This window comes from Neofelis nebulosa, chromosome 14 (genome assembly GCF_028018385.1).
Source record: "Neofelis nebulosa isolate mNeoNeb1 chromosome 14, mNeoNeb1.pri, whole genome shotgun sequence".
Classification (NCBI taxonomy): Eukaryota; Metazoa; Chordata; class Mammalia; order Carnivora; family Felidae; genus Neofelis; species Neofelis nebulosa.
Genome location: NC_080795.1, coordinates 51,844,818 through 51,864,047, shown reverse-complemented (window position 1 = coordinate 51,864,047; position 19,230 = coordinate 51,844,818). Strand labels below are relative to the sequence as shown.

The following is a 19,230-nucleotide window of genomic DNA, read 5'->3' as shown; positions in this document are numbered from 1 at the left end:
CCACTAGAATTTAAGCTCTAAGAATGTTCCTTACTATATTCCTCACATCCAAAACAGCCTCTAGAACACTGTAGGAGGCCAATAAGTATGTGTCCAATGACCCAACCAGAAGGTGCTAGACACAGAAGTTGCTGTGGAAAACCATATTGACTGAATGAATATGTACACACCTGATGCGAGTTTCAGAAACATATTCATAATAATCCAATTTTTTGTTATTTTAAGGGTTGATTCTAACTTTTGATTTGATCAGACTTGGAGTGTCATGAATGTTTCCTTGTGTTGGTGGAGGAGATGTGGTAAGGGAAATAGAGGAAAGGATCTAGTTTGGTACCAGAAACAATGAAGAAATTCAGGTTAAAGGGGGACCTTGTAAAACCAATTGTGGAAAGGTTAATTTTGAATTATCTGTGGAATGTCCTAATGGATATGGTTAGTAAACACTTGAATTTATAGGTCTATTGTTAATTATAATCTTCTTGGATGGAAATCTAGATTCATGCAATATTTGCTCATCTATGTAAATTAACATTGCTTAGGACAAAGGTATGCTCATTATTCTTTACATAGAGTCAACCACTGTAATATTTTATCCCATTTCTTTTACATTTGTGTTTTCTTTCTCTCCATGATATGTAAATATATATATGATATATATCATATATATATTTATATTTATATACACACACGCAGTGTATATACTTGCTGAACCATTTGAGGGTAAGTTACATGCATCATGGTCCTCTGTCTCTAAATACTTAGGTATACTTCCTATGACTATGGATGAATATGGATATTTTTTAATAACCATAGAGTTGTTTTCAACCTCAGTTTCACATTGACATAATACTTTTATATGACCCATTGTCAGTATTCCAATTTTGAATAATGACCCAATAATAACTCCAGACAGCATTTTTAATTCTCAAGTTTAAGGTCAATTTCTTCTGCTATGCTTAGCTTTCACAACTACACAAAAATCCAAGAACAACATTTAGTAGTTATTTTTGTTTGCATTTTCCTACCTATAAAAGAATAAGATTTGAAAGGATACTTCCTTTCATTACTGAAGTCTATTTCTTGCAGCTCTTTACATTCTATGGTTCCATACTCAAAAAAAAAGGGGGGGGGGCAGGGGAGCCACCATGTGAATAGAAAAGAGTTGCCCAAACTGACCTCTCTATAGTATTTGCTTTGATACTTTTTTAAATGAGCAATAAAGCTTCTTAATGTCCCAGACAGCATTCTTCCTATTATTAAGATCACCTAGTTTGAGTTACATTATTTGTTTTTCTCTCTTTAAGAAAGTAACTGATCAGGGAAGGATGAAGAGTAGTGGTGGAGGGGAACAAAGTCTGTTCATAAAGTATTGTTTGTGATTAAGCACGTGTTCATAAAGTATTGTTCGATACTTTAAGAAGTATCGAAGTCAGCTAGAGCTAATTCACTAGGCTGTCAGTAAAAGTTCAGAGTAGGACAACATAAACCATCAGCATTCCAAACCTAACATGAACAGAGTGGCACAATGGAGGCTTTATTTATAGGAATCCTTTCGCACCCACTTACAAAGTTGCTAAACTGGTTTCTATTTCCTTTGTGGGTGTTTTGGTAAAAGAAGAAAAGCATGTTTTGGCTTGTCACTGAGAGTTGATCTCTAATGGAAAGGGAACAGATTTATCAGGATTATTTAACTTCAGAAGAGCCTTCACATGGGTAAAACCCATGCACACATGGACAAATAACTTCCTTCTCACACCATCAGTTTTTGTTTTTCTTTTCTATTTTTTTTTCCGGATGTAAGAAATGCACCTAGATTTATCTACAAGCCATGTCAACAGCAGAGGTTTGACAAGTCCTAGATCTTTGAGAAAAAACAAAAACAAAACCAAAAACACACCAGCAGTCCTTAGCTGCCTACAGAAACCACCACCAGCATGAGCACACATATGTTTGTCATGAGGCTACTGGAAGATTTGCTGTTAAAATACATGAACTTGAGCAAGCCTTCACAAAACAGATGCCTTAAAAACAAAGTCAAATGGGAGGGCTCCAGTGTAGTGGTAGAAATAGGGGCTTTGAAATCAGATACATCAGAGTTTGAATTTTCTCTCTGCCGCTTACTGTGTAGTTTTGGCTGAATTATATTCAAAGCTTTCTAACCCCCAATTGCCTCACTAATTAAAAAGTAGAAATAACATCTACCTGCTAGGGCATTAAATGAGGGTTAAATGAGATATTGCATGTGATATGTCTAAATACAATGTCTATCAAATGGTAGGTGCTTAAAAATAATTCCTTGAGCCCTTCAGTATGCTGACAAAAATGGATTTAATACAAAGTGGGATCGATTTAAGGCCAAAGGTATGGAAAGGAGGGACCTGAGGCTTCCTGGGGGTATTGGCACATATCAGTGAAGGGAGGAAAACACGAGACAATTAGGAGGCTCTACCTATAGTCCTGACAAAGGTACAAGAAGCTTGAACTTGGATGGCACTTGTAAGAGTGGTACGGAGCACAAGGGCGGCAGAGTCTAATTGAAGTCCTAACAACAGAAGCCGCATGCAAGCTAATGGATAAGGAGTACGAGGGGGGCAGGTGTTTTTGTCTAAATGCCAGAAAGAGGAGCGCTGCCCTTGCAACCAGCAGGGAGGAAGGATGGTTTGAGTCAAAGGCAGTCATTTGAATTCCGGAGATATTTCAGGGACACACAGAATATTCAGGAGGAGGTTCCCAGCTCAAGCTGGACATGTGGTCCCTTAAGCTTGACAGAAAGGTTAGCATTCAAGTTCTACTTTGGATGAGTCAGCTGCATAGAGGTGAGTTGATACCATAGCAGACGATATCCTCAAGAAAGAAGTGTGAAGAGAGAACAAGAATGCTGTAGACCACGTGTATTTAGGTCAGATGTAACAACACTCTTCTTTTTTTTTTCAGCTTTAAAGGCAGAGTGCCAAAACTACTGTTTGTAAAGGGTTTTGAAATGGAGTGAGGGAGGGCTTTGTATTTATCTGGTTTCTGGGACATTGGTCAGCTGGCATCTTGTTGAACAACAAAAACCATTCAGAGAGGGTTTCTTCCTTTTGGGGGGGTAAGAATGGCAAAAACCGACACAGCTCCTGTGGGTTGATTTAGTGGCAGGTATTCTGGTATGGTAGGCAGAACAAATGACCCCTACACGTGTCCTTGTCCTAATCCGTGGAACCTGTGAACAGGTTCCCTTACGAAGCAAGGAGGAATTCAGCTTGCAGATGGGATTAAGGGTTGCTAATTAGTTGGCCTTGAGATAGGAAATTATCCTGATGGGACCGAAGTAATCATAGGTGTCCTCATAAGTAGAAAAGGGAGACTGGAGAGTCTGTGGCTGAGTGATGTGATGTGAGAAAGACTTGACTGGCCACTGCTGGCTTTGAACATGGCAGGGGGCCTCTACAAGCTAGAAAAGGCAAGAAAATGGATCCTTCCCTAGAGTTTCCGAAAAGAAAAGCAGCCCCACCTACCCACATAGCCTTATGGGAAGCGTTTTGCACTTCAGATCACCAAAGCTATAAAATTTTAAATTTGTGTTGTTTTTAGCCACTCATATTTTTGTAATTTGTTACAACTGCAACAGGAAACTAGTAGATCTGCTAAATACTTTATATGCCATATCTGAGGCAGGACCTATTATTATCCCCATTTTACGAAAAAAAATGGGAAGTTGTATTCTGCTGTGATACCAAAGCCCATGCTCTTAACCACTATTTTCTCACCCTCCCAATTCTCCCAAAAGATCTAGAGAGGTCCCTCAAATTACCATCTTTCTTTCTTAGAAAGTTCCTTAATAGAGTTCTACTCAAAGATACTTATGTCATGACATCAGGGGACAAGAATGGATTATAATCACACATAATAAAAACAATATGAGTATTTACTTGTTAGGATGACTACTTTGTAATGGTTGCTTTCAACCAGGAAAGAAAAAGGGCCTTATCGCAAATAACTAATTTCCATTCCTCGAAGCTTAGTGTTAATGTCCTTTCAACCCAAATGAGAAGTAGGAGATAAGATTTAAGGTTTTTAGGAAGCCCTTGTTCACAACATTAAATCCTAGCTATTTCTGTCCTGGCTCCTCCCCTACAGAAGGTGGTTGGCTCAATTACAGCAGGCTATTAGGCAAGCCTAGGCTGAGTCTTGTTGGAGAAGGAAGAGCTTCTGACCCATACAAATAGACCTGAGACAGAAACCAGATTAGCAATGTCAAAAGCCAGCCACACCTCGCCCTTATGTTTTAATTCCTGTAGTTTTAATTTTGATAAATAATTTTTAAAGTTTTAGTTTTCAAATGTAAAATATGACAGTTTGTGTCTTTATGAATTGTACAGTGAGCTCTTCTAAAAGCTTGCCTTCCCTAGGGAAATCTTTTCCTCACACCCTTTCAGCTCAAAGGGATGATTTTACCCTTGTGCAAATTAAAAGCCCCAGGATCTCACCTTCTTCAGCTTGTAAGATTTCCAGAAATCTATGCCAAAGAGAACATTATGTAGTGCCTGCTCTATTAGCTGATTATAATTTGATGTGCCTTTTTACCCAGAATGACATCCTGTGACCTCAAATCCTTTGTGCAAAGAGATGCATGAATCATACACGTACACATGTACATGGGCCACACAAACATGCTCACATGCTTATGCACATACAGAAGCAGCTTAAACCATTTCTGAAACACTTCCTTCTTGGTATAATCCTCCCGCACATTACATAAACTTTTTGAGAACCACTCTGTGAGAATAAACAAGGAAAACTTATATAGCAATTATCAAAGAGTAGACATGTCTTCTACATTATTGCAAATAGCTGTACAAGCATTTCTTAATCAGCCGTGTGCTGGAAAGGCAATTGACAGTGTTAGTAAAACTCTTCCTCTTTTCTCTTTGTCCTTGGTTTAAAATCATGCAATCCAACACTTCAGTAAATAAAGCAACAGAGTTTTGTTACTGCTACAATTTCTGCAACTATTCCCAGAAAACAAATGGTTGAGTTCATAAGCATGATTTCTCATGCTGCAAGTCTTAAAAAGAACAATGCCCACAGAATTTTATAGAAAGCTAAAAGCTAATATCGAATTTGGTGGTTATCAACAATACTGTACATGACAGAAAAGGAAGGTGGTGGCATCTAAGCATTTTTAAAATTCATGTAAATATGCAGATTTGTCCCACTAATTACATATTTTGTGTTCCCTGTTACAAGATGGTACAAAACCGTGAGCATAGGGAATAAGTTTTATACTCTCTCCATTATTAGCAATGCCTTGTCCTCACATAGCCATATTTTCCTTATTTTTGTAGTTCTTGGCTATTAACAGCCTATTTTTTCAAATAACTTGGTAGTCCATGACTGTGGAACACAGCAAACCTTCAGGAAGACAGTAAATTCAGGAAGAAAAGCACAAAAACAGGAGTCAAATATTTGGCTCAGAAACTAATTAGTTGTAAAACCTTAGGTCTTTTAAATGAAATTTAGTAAATACTTTCCTGTTCTACCACCTATTTTAGCAACATAATTAACCAAAATAATAAGATCAAGTATTAATCAGCACCATCTGTAATTCAGAATAATTATATTCCATTTGGAATGACCAGTGATAATGTGACCACATGGAATACCAGCTTACACAAGGGTGATTTTTAAGTCAACAAGGAAGAGCTAAGAAACATGTATTGCCAAATTTATGATTGAAAACAATCATTAAGTCTTCCATACACATGGTATGCATGGTTTGGTGTATGCACCACATGTGGAAAAGTGCATAAGCACAATAAAGTATCATTTAAGGAAGAACAAAAGGAAAGTCTATATGCAGATATTTGGACACTCAAACCACATTGCATTTAAGATAACTATGAAACCTTAGTGGTGAATGGGATATGGATGAGGAATTACAAAGTGTTTCTGGTTGTCTGTTGGTATACTCACCTTTTTAATAACCTTATTCACAGTAAGCTCTATAATGTTAGATTTACTTATTGTGAGGGTTAGATGACAATAATGGCGGCACATTCTATACTTTATATGAGGTTTGAGTCTGAGTAAGTTCAAGGTGATATGATTTCACTGCAGCTACAGGTGCACGTCTAGGGATGTCATCCAAGTCTAACATTTTCTACTTGTTGAAGAGATAGGCCTATGTTGGCATATTTGTCTTCATGACCCTTTCCTCGGGCTGATTATACGATGAGGTCCCACCTGACACTTGACTCAAGGGTTGCTCTTCCATAGGCAGACAGTCTGGGCAATCAGAACTAAGAGATAAATTCTGAAAATCAAAGACTATGTAGAGTTAGGGCCTAATTGAAGTCATAACAACAGAAGTCACATGCAAGTTAATAGATAAGGAAAGAAACTAGTCTATAAAGGAGAATGGAAAAGACTGGAAGAGAAATGTGAAAATGAGAGACCTTGGGGAAGCAGAGAAAGAGAGAGACAACCTTGACTCCTGACTTTCTAGGACCAAGTCCTGTCTCCATGAAGCTGTGGGTGTTGATGCTTGCCCAATCATTATCATCTCTATCTTTTTTTAAATATGATTGGGTCAGTTTTAATTTCTTGTGACTCAGCCTTGACTTGAAAGAACACTACTACATAAACAGTATGAAACACACTGTGGGGAAATATATATATATATATATATATATATATATATATATATAGATATAGATATAGATATATATTGATATATATTGATATATATTTTGATATATATTTTGTTTGACCCTTACTAAAGCTCTGAAAGAATATTACTCCTAGGTGCCTAGGTGGCTCAGATGGTTAAGCGTCCAACTTCAGCTCAGGTCATGATCTAATGGTTCACAAGTCTGAATCCCATGTCAGGCTCTGTGATGACAGCTCAGAGCCTGGAACCTGCTTGGGATTCTGTGTCTCCCTCTCTCTCTGCTCCTCCCCCACTTGTGCTCTGTCTCTCTCTCAAAAATAAATAAAACATTAAAAAAATTATTAAAAACAATATCACTCCTACTTTATAGACAATGAAAAGGAAGGTTTTGTTCAACATCGTAGAACTTGTGTCCAACTGTAGGATTTTCAACTCAGGACTGTCCATCTCCATTATGCCACACAATCATCACCATTACACCCAAAGATAGTTTCTTCTCAGTAGCTAATCAGGTTCCTCCACAATCATAAATGCTTGTGTTTGCCTGGAATAACTGGAACCATGCCCAGAATTCCCATAGTGGTCATGCTTCCTTACTCAGTAACGCTATGGAACTTAAGCTGATGTTAGAGGTCTTAGCCTTCACCCCAATTTTGTAAATCTGATGGTACTGCATACAGGGATTGGGCATAATGGGTAAGTGAATCTTTCTGAAAGCAGGACTATTTCAAAGAATCCTAGGTGAAAGAGTTCCAACTAACTTTTAAGTACACTGAGGGTAAGACCATGTTTGTGCCTGGCACATAACAGGAATTCAAATATCTAGAATGTGCTGGGTAAATTTTATGTGTTCACTTGGCTAGGTGATATGTCCAGCTGTTTCGTCAAATACCAATCACTACGTAGCTGTGAAGGCAATTTTTATGTTATTAACATTTAAATCTGTGGATGTTGAGCAAATTGAGTTAAGCTCCATTAATGTGGATAGGTCTTAACCAATTAGTTGAAGGTCGTAAAAGACAAGACTGAGATTTTCTGAAGAAGGAATTAAGGCTCAAGACTGGGACACAGAAACCTTTCCAGCTTGCCTGTCCTGTCCTGTCCTGTCCTGTCCTGCAGAATTAAGACCAAAGACTGCAACATCAATTCTAACCTGAATTTCCAGCCTGCCAGCTTGCCCAAGAGATTTCTGGTGTGCCAGCTCTCACACTGCATGAACCATTTTTTTTAAAAAAAATAAATATCAATGGAGACAGAGAGAAAGAGAGAGAAAGATTATATATATTTTATGCATTATATGTTTTATATGTACACACATATAAAACATAACGCTGCTTTATATGTGTGTACATATAAAACATAACGCATATAAATAATACACTATTATTTTATATTATGTTACTATTATGTTAATCAATATATTAATATTGTAACATACATTTCCCATGGTTCTGTTTCTCTGGAAGACCCTGACTAATATTTAAGGTTTGCTGAGCTTGCTGGAGTGGACACACTGGATTCAGGAGAGGCTAAAGAGGAAAATATAATTTCAAATTTGTAGCCAGTCCTTTGTAAAGGTGAGGGTGGAGTACCTGAGTAGATGGCACTGTCCTAAGCAGAATATCTTAGTGAGTTATTCAGTTATTATTCAGAGCCTAGGCTGGGATCGGGGGGTGAAGAGCTCAACAGCTGTTCGACCTTCCCAGTTCCCAGATGTGTTAGAGAGTTGGAAGCCAGATGAGGGTTATTAGAACAGGCTGCAGAAGAAAAGCAAAGGGCCCAGCAATGTGTCAAGAGGACTGAGTCTGAAAAAGAAATCCCCTGTGGTGAGGAATTGTGGGTAATTCCCTAGGAACAGTGGTGACTGATACTGAATCTGATACTGAATACTGTTTCCTGCTTTTTGCAGAAATCACTTTCACCATGTCTTCTCTTCCACCCTCCTACATCCAATAAAGTGTCACTCTTAATGTTGTTTTAGTTGTGCTTTGAGGGGCCAAAGGAAGAACGTGGGGTCTCCAGTTTGAAGCAAAGTGGGCCAGTGAGCAAGGTTGTGCACCCAGCAAGTCCAGTGAAGAGGGATGAGCAATGATTAGAAGTGATAATGGCAGAGAAGCAAGTTGCACATAGTCTGATTCAGTGACAGCTATTCTTGAAAGCAGTGGATGTTCAATTGTTTATACTTGGAAGAAAAACAGTTTAGATAAGATAGAAGGCTAAGGGTTACGAGTAATAGCTGAGAGTAAGCATTAGGATAAGATAATCCTGAGGTTAAACCCTACCCCACTGTTGACCAAAGGGTGATCTTGGGCAAGCTCTCTCTCTGACCTGTTTCCTCATTTAGAGAATTGGGCAACTTAAAAAAAAAAAAAAAATCTTTAAAATCTTCAACAAGATAGTACATGTAAAGCACATAGCAGACTACCCGGCATATAGAAAAATACTCAAACAGTAGACATTATTATTAACAAAGAGACAACTGTAGGTCTTTTAATACGGTTTGCAAATGCCATTTAAGAACTCACACTTGTCCTTGACGCTCAGCTGTGACAGGACTTTCCCTCTGAAAGCCAAGCTTTCTATCTTCACAGCATTCTGACTTCACCAATAGGAAGTCACAGTCCTTTTGAATTTGTTTCTCCCTGATCCATTTTTAAAAAAGGGTTCGAAAACATATTTAAAAGATGGCTTGGGTTTTTACAAAAGTGTAATTGTTGGTTTAAGGTCAAGTGTTATGACATACAATTAGTACACTGTATAAGCCTGGTTTTTCAAAATTTTTCTATTTAATCCCTGCAAATGTTTCAGTTACTCTTGTTCTTCATTTTTTTTTAATGTTTATTTATTTTTGAGGGAGGGAGAGACAGAGACAGAGAGGCAGAGAGACAGAGTGTCAGTGGGAGAGGGGCAGAGAGAGAGGGAGACACAGAATCTGAAGCAGGCTCCAGGCTCTGAGCTGTCAGCACAGAGCCCGATGTGGGGCTTGAATTCATGAACCGTGAGATCATGATCTGAGCCTAAGTCAGATGCTTAACTGACTGAGCCACCCAGGTGTCCCTCTCCTGTTCTTGACTTTTAAATAATTTCAAGGAATTGTTTTGTAAGACATTTTAAAGCACTTTTTAATTAAAATTTAAAGTTCTGTTAAAGTTTTAATTGTTAGAGAAGACTACATATTCAATATTAAACATCTGGGCAATACAGAAAAGTAATAAAATAACAACCACCCATCCTAAGCCCATCACCCACAGGGAACCATTATTAAACAACATACAACCTAATACACTGAATACCTTTTTAGTTGACAATTCTTGAGATATACTGCAGAGATTTTAACCAATAAGTTTAGCTCAGAAGGATGATGGTATTATCTACCATATACCATTTTAAAAATGTAGTTAAATAGGATGAAAAACGTTAGCCATTTTTTGTTCTTCCTTTTGTATGTAGAAAAACTATATAAAAAGTTTTTTACGCTCTGTTTGGAAGAAAGCTAATTTGATGATAAGGACACATCAAGACTTCCTGATTTTAGATATAATTTGGGGAAATGTATCAGAAAAAATTCCCATATTTTCATAAAGGATGACTGTCTTAATGGCATCAGTCTATCTCCTCCTGGTGCTTACTAATGACAGACCCTGACTCCACTCACATGCTGTTAGAATATAGTGAGGGGGGCCAGGTGAGGCAGGAAAGAACCAAAGAAAGCAAAACCAAAGACTGCAGCATATCTTCATGACACACAGGCTGTGAAAAATTAATAGAGAAATGGATTTTTTTCACCTTTAAATTGGCAAAGATGCTTTTAAAGTAATAATACTCAGTGGTGAAAGTGAGGTCAACTTCTCATATACTATTAGAGGGAATGTAAATTGGTCCTAGCTTTCTAGAAGATGATTTAATACAGTTGAATTTATAAGACCATAAGAATGTTCATGCCCATCAGACCCAGTAACTCCAATTCTGGTGATTTACTCTAAATACGAGAATCATAAAGACAAATACCGTATGATTTCACTCATATGTGGAATTTAAGAAACAAAACGAGCAAAGGGAAAAAAAAAGAGAGAGAGAGAGACAAACCAAGACACAGACTCTTAAAATATTTTTATGTTTATTTTTGAGAGAGACAGACAGAGAGACAGAGACAGAGACAGAGACAGAGACAGAAACAGAGCATGAGTTGGGGAGGGGCAGAGAGAGAGGGAAACACGGAATCCGAAGCAGGCTCCAGGCTCTGAGCTGTCAGCACAGAGCCTGAGATGGGGCTCAAACTTATGAACAGTGAGATCCTGACCTGAGCGGAAGTCAGAGGTGCCCCCCAGACTCTTGACTATAGTGAATAAACTGATGGTTACCAGAATGGAAGTGGATGGAGGCACAGGGAAAATAGGTGATGAGAATTAATCACTTGTCATGATAAGCACCGCTATGGAATTGTTGAATCACTATATTGTATACCTGAAACTAACATAACAGTGTATGTTAAGTCTACCGGGGTTAAAATAAATTAAAAAAAAGAATATTCACAGGGCGCCTGGGTGGCTCAGTCAGTTGGGCGGCCGACTTCAGCTCAGGTCATGATCTCACAGTTCATGAGTCTGTGGGTTCGAGCCCCGCGTCGGCTCTGTGCTGACAGCTCAGACTCTAGAGCCTGCTTCGAATTCTGTGTGTGTCTCTCTCTCTGCATCTCCCCCCGACACCTCTCTCTCTCTCTCTCTAAAGTAAATAAACATTAAAAAAAATTAAAAAAAAAAGATTATTCACTAGGAAATCCTTCATAAACATGAAAAGAATATAAACAGTTTAACCATACATAATAGAGGAATAAGGGACCTGCCAGAAAGATTAATACACAGTGGAATATTATGCAATCACTAAAATTCATATTTTTACTGTTAAGTCGATAAAAAGTAAAATGAACTGTACTATCATCTTAATTTTAAGACAAAAAATCATATTACATATATACATGCATATATATATATATATGCAAATATACATGTTATATTTATATAACTACCAACTTGGTGAAATATAAGATTTCTAAAATTGAACACCATCTTCTGGCCCCACCCTGAAGGCCAAAATGTCCCTCCTCTATTCTTTCAAGATTTAGTAAATGGCACTACCGTCCACTCATTTGCTCCTGCCAAAATCCTAAGAATCATTCTTGCTTATTTCTTTTATCCTCTAAATCCTATTTATCAGCAAGTCCTGCTTCACTTCCAAACTTATTTAAAATCTGTCTACTTCCTTCTGTCTCTACTGCCAGCATCCTACTCCAAGCTGCCCTTATCTTTTGCTTGGATTATGACAGTGACTCTAAATGGTTTCCCTGGTGTCCTTCAGATTATTCATAAAGAAGATCATATCATTCCCCTTGTATTAAATTGTTATTGCTGTGTAACAAATTACTCTAAATGTAGCAGCTTAAAAACAACACAAATTTGGGGCGCCTGGGTGGCTCAGTTGGTTAAATGACCAACTTCGGCTCAGGTCAGGATCTCGCAGTTTGTGAGTTCGAGCCCCATGTCGGGCTCTGTGCTGACAGCTCAGAGCCTGGAGCCTACTTCAGATTCTGTGTTTCACCCTCTCTCTACTCCTCCCCTGCTCACGCTCTGTGTCTCTCTGTCTCTCAGTAATAAATAACATTAAGAAAATTTAAAAAAAAACCCACAAATTTATTATTTCACAGTTTATTACAAATTATTATTATTATTTTGGATCAGGAGTCCAGGCATAGCTTTGTTGGGTTCTCTGTTCAAGAGCTCACCAGGCTGAAGTCAAGGTGTTGGCTGGGGCCACTAGTCTCCTCTGAGCTTCTTCCAAGTTCATTGGTTGTTGTCAGAATTCAATTCCTTGCAGTTGTAGGGCTGGGGCCTTTAGCCCCATGACTGCTCCTTGCAGTTGTAGGGCTGTGGGCCCTGCCACATGGGCCTTTCCACACAGCAGTCTGCTTTTTAGAGCCAACAGGAAAGCATATTTGCTTTATCTGAATATGTCTGACTTCTGTCTGGGATCTCTAGACCCTCTTTTAAAGGGCTCACATGATTGGGCCAGACCTACCCAGAATAATCTCCCTCTGAAATAACTTAAAATCAACTGATTAGGGACCTTAATTACATTTCCAAAAATCCTTCACTTTTGCCATGCAATATAACCTAATCATGGGAATGATAGGTCTTCAAATTCATATTCATATTCCTGCCCATGCTCATGGAATGGGAAAAAGTGTACAGGCATGTCTACTAGAGGATGAGAGTCTTGGGAGCTTGTATGGATTGCATGAATTCGTATGTTGAAACCCTTACTCTGTTGGGATAGTATAAGAAGGTGGGGCTTGGGATGTCATTAGGGTTAGATTAGTCATGAGGGTAGAGATCCCAAGATGGGGTCAGTGTCCTTATATGGGAAGGACCAGCGCTCTCTCTCTGCCATGTGAGGATGTAACAAGAAGGCAGCCCTTTGCAAACTAGGAAGAGTGCCTTCCTCACACACCAGATCTGCTGGCACCTTGAGCTTGGACTTCCCAGTCTCCACAACTGTAAGAAACAAATGTTGGTTGTTTAAGCCACCTATTCTGTTATACTAGCCTGAACTGGCTAGTACAGAATTCTCTGTATCTTCCATTCCATACTTGGCTCTGGATGACGGTATGTTGCATGGTACATTTTCTTTTTAAAGTTTTTTGTATTTTCTGAATTTTCTACACTGACAATATGCTAGCATTCTCCCTCTGCAAAAATCTAAAGTCATGTCATTCTTCTGCTTTAAATCTTTCCATGGCTTTTCATCATCCTAGAAAACTCCGAACACCTAGTGGCCAAAAGTCCTTCTATGATATGGCTCCCGCCTGCTTTCAGTTTCTCCTCCCTTCAGAGAACTTTTAAAATTATTTTGTGTTTTGTTCATTTACCACTAGAATGTAAGCCTAAGTAAAGCAGAGCCTTTCTGCCTTGTATCCCAGGATCTAGCTCAGAGCCTAGCACCAAGAAATTGCATATGTGTTGGGATGAACAAATGCTAATGGAAAATGGGCCTTTCTAAGATCAGCCTGCATACCATGAGCAATGCAAGTAAACTTGAAATAATATAGACAAATATGAGGACCCTTTTTGCAGTTATGGAAGTAACTGTAGCACCCATGAAGCAAAGAGTTAGAACCCTCAACACTGACAGACTCTCAAGTAATAGTCACAAAAGAGAGAGGCCTATGGGACTCTTGCTGATAAGAGCCATCTACTGTTAAAGTTCACAAATCATTGCTATTAATATCCTCAACCACAAAAGAGACTACTTTTACTACCATTGCTGATAAAATTGATAAAAATCTTGGCAGCTTCAAAAGTTAATACGTTCTTGTCACTGGAATTGTTCCAAAAGAAGTGAATAGCCACTTGGCAGGAATGTTCGAGAAGGGATATGAAGCTTGGATAGTATGTTGGAAGAAACTGCTGTTTGGGTTGGGCTAAGTCATAGGGTAGCAAATTGGGGTACATAGGTCACATTTATTTTGCAGATGGGTTTTTTTGGGAGATACAATATTTACTTTAAATTGGCTTGAATGTCCTTAGAAAGGGTGTAAGCTCTAGAATTCCTGTGGTTTCTATCACTTCTATTATTTGCAGATGATGGATATGGTCATTCACGAGCTCAAACAAGCATGTGGGTTTGCCACCCCTGGACTCTCTAAAGTCTTTTTCAACACCTGACTATAAAGGACAAGATGCCATGTTAAGAGAGTTGTTGAAATGGAGGGATGTAAGCTTTACACAAAGAATAATCATCACTGCTTGACTTTCAAACCCTTTCTGTACTCTTTATCCTTGGCATTCTAGCCCATAAAATCTAACTCTCATTACTTGAGCTTGTGGCTCACTTTGAAGATTTTATCTGTTGTCAAAATATTAACTTAACCTTTTCCAGTAAGAAATTTGATAACAATCTAATACATCTGTGGACCAAAAGATAACAAATCTTTTTGTTCCTGGTTGAAGAATAAATATGACCCAGTTCAGATATTTGAAGAAATACATATGAAGTAAGAAGTCTCTCTAATCATGCAAATATTGACTTCATCCTCGAAGTTCTTTTTTATTTCAGGGCATTGAGTTACAATGGTATTTTATTTTTTTTAGTGAACATTTTAACCACTGTGGTGGATAGACTTCATGTCCTACCGCTCATTTTTAGTTTCAGATGCTGAATTACTGTCTGATGAAGGGATGCTGACATTTCTTCTTCTCAGTAATAAAGAGCAACTGGGAAGAAAGAACAGTGTGTGTTGTGAGAAGAAGATAACACTATCCTCTTACTTGCCTTTCAGCTAGCATCCTTAATGAAAGAGGTCTTCTTTTTTTTTCCCTTAGAGAGGGAGAGAGGGAAAGAGAGGGAGAGACAGAATAAGCAGGGGAGACAGGCAGAGGGAAATAGAAAGAGAGAGAGAATCTCAAGCAGGCAAAGAAGTGTTCACACCTGTGCCTTCCTGAGCACCGTAGGAATCAGGTATGTTAGGTGTAATAACAGAGGCTACAGGCAAAAAAATGTCTTGAGAAATAGCTTAAACTAGTGACAATCCTGGAGGATAAATGAATTTCACAAGTCGTATTACCAGCTTGATCGAATGTGACCCCAGTCAATTAGCCAATTATGATTCATAATCCACAGCTGATACTAATCCAAATATGATAGCATTTGACAGGCAATAAATAATACATTCTTCACAAAGTCATGCTCAATTTAAGGCAGTTACATTTACTTAAAACATGAGGTACCTCCTGTTAATTTTCTGAGTGTAAGATATCCCACAGTTTCGAATTAAATTTTTCAGACTATATTCAAAGGTGAAATTTATACTAAAATTTCATCCTGACGGTATTACAACTAGATTATATAAATATAAATATTAAGCACTTCAAAGTTAGCAACAGTTCTGCTCATGAGTTTTGTTTTTATATTTTTATGCTTTCCAAAAATAGTAAAAGGCACTAGTTGGAATTACTATATAGCTATGTAACACATAGCTTAAAAACAGCTGCCTTTTAAATTTTGCAACTTTTGGTTCACTTAATACAAAATATAAACATAAGTAAAAATGAAAATATAACTTCAGATATTCATGGACATTTTTTGGTTTCATGGGACACACTTGTGTTAGCCCAGGGGTGCAATTTCACACATTAACGATAATCCCTTTGTGAACTCTAAATATCATGGATTTGCAGAAATGCAGACTTGCCTAGCTTCCTGATTATCTTTAGAAAATGCTCTAAAATTGGGAGATTAAAAAGCACATACAGTAAGGGCTCAGACACGCAGCATACCCATCTGTGAATCATTAACACCATCATTTATAATGGTCTTTTCTCTTCGGTCTAAATTTTATTTATGATTATGTTGAATATTTATATATTTTTGGTACTGACAGTTGTTCAAAAAATTTGCTTTCAGTTCTTTCCTTCACAGCATTTCAAACAGCTAAAATTCTACATTACAAAAACAAAAAATAAAAAAAAACCCGAGGCACAGAGTGGTAGTTGAAAATTGCCCCTTTCCCTTGTACTTCTCTGAACTGCATTTGTTGTTCTGAATATTCAGGCAAGCAAGATCATGTACACATCCCGTCTGAGAGCTTTTTCTATGTTTATATATGAGAATGTCAGGAATTTGTGTCAAAATCAGAATGCTTATCAGTTTTTCAGAACTCATCACGAAGACTCAGTAAGAGTAATGGCTGAAGAACTCTACGAGATGCTCTGATCTCAAGCCATGCCCCTGGCATTACAAGAGGACAAGTTCTGTTAGGGCACAGACTGTGTATAAACAAGAGTGAGTGAGAGGTGGCATGATTCAGTGGAAGAAGAAGCATCTGGGCTAGTGCCCTGTTTCTGCAACTTCTGTGTGACCCTGGGCTTGTGAGAACCAAATGAGACAGCATGGGTCAGAGAGCTTCATCTACACGAAGTCCCTTAAAAAACCTCATGTACCAACCAAATGTCCAAATTAAATCGTTCTAGTGTACTCTAGTCTCCCCATGGGAGCCAGCAATCTGCCACTATTATACCTGGGAAGAAGTGATCCAGGAGAAGAAGTTCCCAAAGTTCTATTTCTACTGGAGCGAAAAATGAAAATAACTAGGCAATGTTGGTATACCCTCAGCCAAACTTATGTATGGCAGGCAAACTGGACTATGGTGCCAATCTCTCTTTGAGTTAATGTTTAGTGCTAATTGCTCTGATCAAGGGAGTCGCAACCATGAACAAGACATCTGTGGATATTTTCCACCCATATGCAAGATCTATGCTTTGTTTGCAAAGAGAAGATAAAGCGGCAGGTAACTCTGAAAGGAGTCAAACTCCAGTGAGCAAACTGGGTTTGTTTTCATGGAAAGAAAAGGACAGTCACAATAGGACTAAGAAACTGCCAGATGTAGGAAAGTCATTACCAAACTAGAGGAGTTCTAGAGATACCCAGAGAAAGAGGGTTACCTTCTCTTCTGTAGTGATGGAGCCGTTACAAATTAATGACCAGGTGAAAGCTATGGAAGGCCTTGGACTTAGAGGATTTTGAATGGGAGGGTCTAGAATTGCAGCTTCCTATACAGCCTGAACAACTGATTAATCAAGTTCTTTATTCATCAGCTGAAAGACCCATAGGACCATAAACTGCACTAAGAAGTGGGGATACAGTGGTGGAAAAAGACACAGCCTCTGTCCTCCAGAAGCTCACAAAGAAGCAATCACAGAAGGACCAATGAGTACTTCGATAGGGATGACCATAGGGTGCTGGGGAAACATGGAAGTGGGGGGCATTGATTTCAGCTTTTGTAGAATCAGGGAGGTCTCACCAGAGGAAGTGATGCCCAAGTGGAGACCAGAAGGATCTTTTGAGAGTGGCCAGAAAAGGTGACCCAGAACAGCATGTGCAAAGGTCCAGAGGCAGGAGAGCTCAGCAAATGGGGAAAAGGGAGCAGCTCAGTATGGCTGGAAAGGGACATTGACAGTATATAGTGAAAGGGAACTTGACAAGAGATGGCATAAAAAGGTAAGCAGAGACGGGATCATGAAGGGCCTTGTGAGTCGTGATCAGAGGTTTGGGAGATGGGGAACCAGAGGGAGGCAATGAGGAACCACTGAAGGGTAAGTACCTGAGCAAATCTCTAAGGTTCATTTCTTCACCTAATAGAAATAATTCTACTTGCCTCACTGAGTTACGATGAACATCAAACAAAAGTATACAGAGGACTCTGTAAACTATAGCGCTTTATAGAAACATGCTGTAACGTTACTCCTTTCCTCACTGGAAAAATACGAGAACCGAAACCAGATGTTCTTTAAGAGGTTTATTTTGTATTAAATGTGTCTTCCCCTCTTTACTTTAAAGATATGTATTCTATCAATACATACCACATACCAGTTCTTCACCACTTAGCTTATGCTGCTTTGTTAAGTGGAAACAAAAAGCAAAACAGAGTGGGAAACAGTAAAAAACACCGAGCTTCCCTCTGCAGGTCATTGCTCAGAAGTCACGTGGGGCCCACACTGACTTGCCTATTTAAAAATACAGCGTAGGGGCGCCTGGGTGGCTCAGTCGGTTGAGCACCCGGCTTCGGCTCAGGTCATGATCTCACAGTTTGTGGGTTCGAGCCCCGCATCAGGCTCTGTGCTGACAGCTTAGACTGGAGCCTGCTTCAAATTCTGGGTCTCCCTCTCCGTCTGCTCCTCCCCCCGCTTGTACTCTGTCTCTCTGTCTCCTTCAAAAATAAATAAGAAAAAAACATTTAAAAAAATTTAAAAAAATAAAAAAAATACAGTGTACACCCCCACCCCCAGCCCCAGCCCCTCTTAGCCTGCTCTTCATTCACTTTTTCCATTGTACTTATTTTCTTCTAACATATCAGCAAATTTGTTATTTATTAGTTCCAATATATAAGCTCCTTGAGGGCAGGGATCTTTATCTTTTTTGTTAGTTGATGGGTTTCTTATATTCATATAAGTTCTTAGCACTAGTAAGTGTTAATCAATATTGAATTAACCGAACGAATAACTAGATAAAAGGGAAGTCTGGTAGAAATCTTTGCAAAAATTTATATTTTGAAAATAATATATGGTAAACAGAAATTACAAAATTAAGAATAAAAACCATTTGAAATGAGTTCAAAAATTTAAAGCCTTGTTCCACACTTTCTTTTACAAGTGTTCCTATTAACTGGTTTCCTCTAGCTTGGATCCCTGAGCCTGTAGCTAGAAAGGCCGCAGGCCTCATTTCCAAAAATACTCAGGTGTATGCTGCATTTAATTTCAGTGAGTTACAGAGAATTTGAATTCTGCTCCAGGAGTTTTATTGGATATGCCTTATTCCTATTATGCCGGTGGGCTCCTTTACAAGCAAGGGGGTAAAGGCCACTTCCACTATTATTGCATGCTGGTAAAAGTGACCATAAGAACGAGATAAATGCTGCCTTTACTAATTTTTCCCCCATGAGGTACAGGTCTGGCATTGTTAAGGGGAAATGATGCCGGTATTCGGACAGGGAATGTAATGATGTGACTGGTTGTTAGGAAAGCAAAAAG

At 38.6% G+C, this 19,230-nt stretch overlaps 1 protein-coding gene and 1 pseudogene across 6 annotated transcripts in view; both read right to left on the bottom strand.

The window, feature by feature from the left end:
- Nucleotides 1-19,230, bottom strand: part of OXR1 (oxidation resistance 1) — a 445,487-nt gene that overhangs the window by 131,146 nt on the left and 295,111 nt on the right. The gene's annotated exons all lie outside the window — the stretch shown is intronic.
- LOC131495044 (large ribosomal subunit protein eL20-like) overlaps nucleotides 1-19,230 on the bottom strand; it is a 29,254-nt pseudogene that overhangs the window by 5,828 nt on the left and 4,196 nt on the right.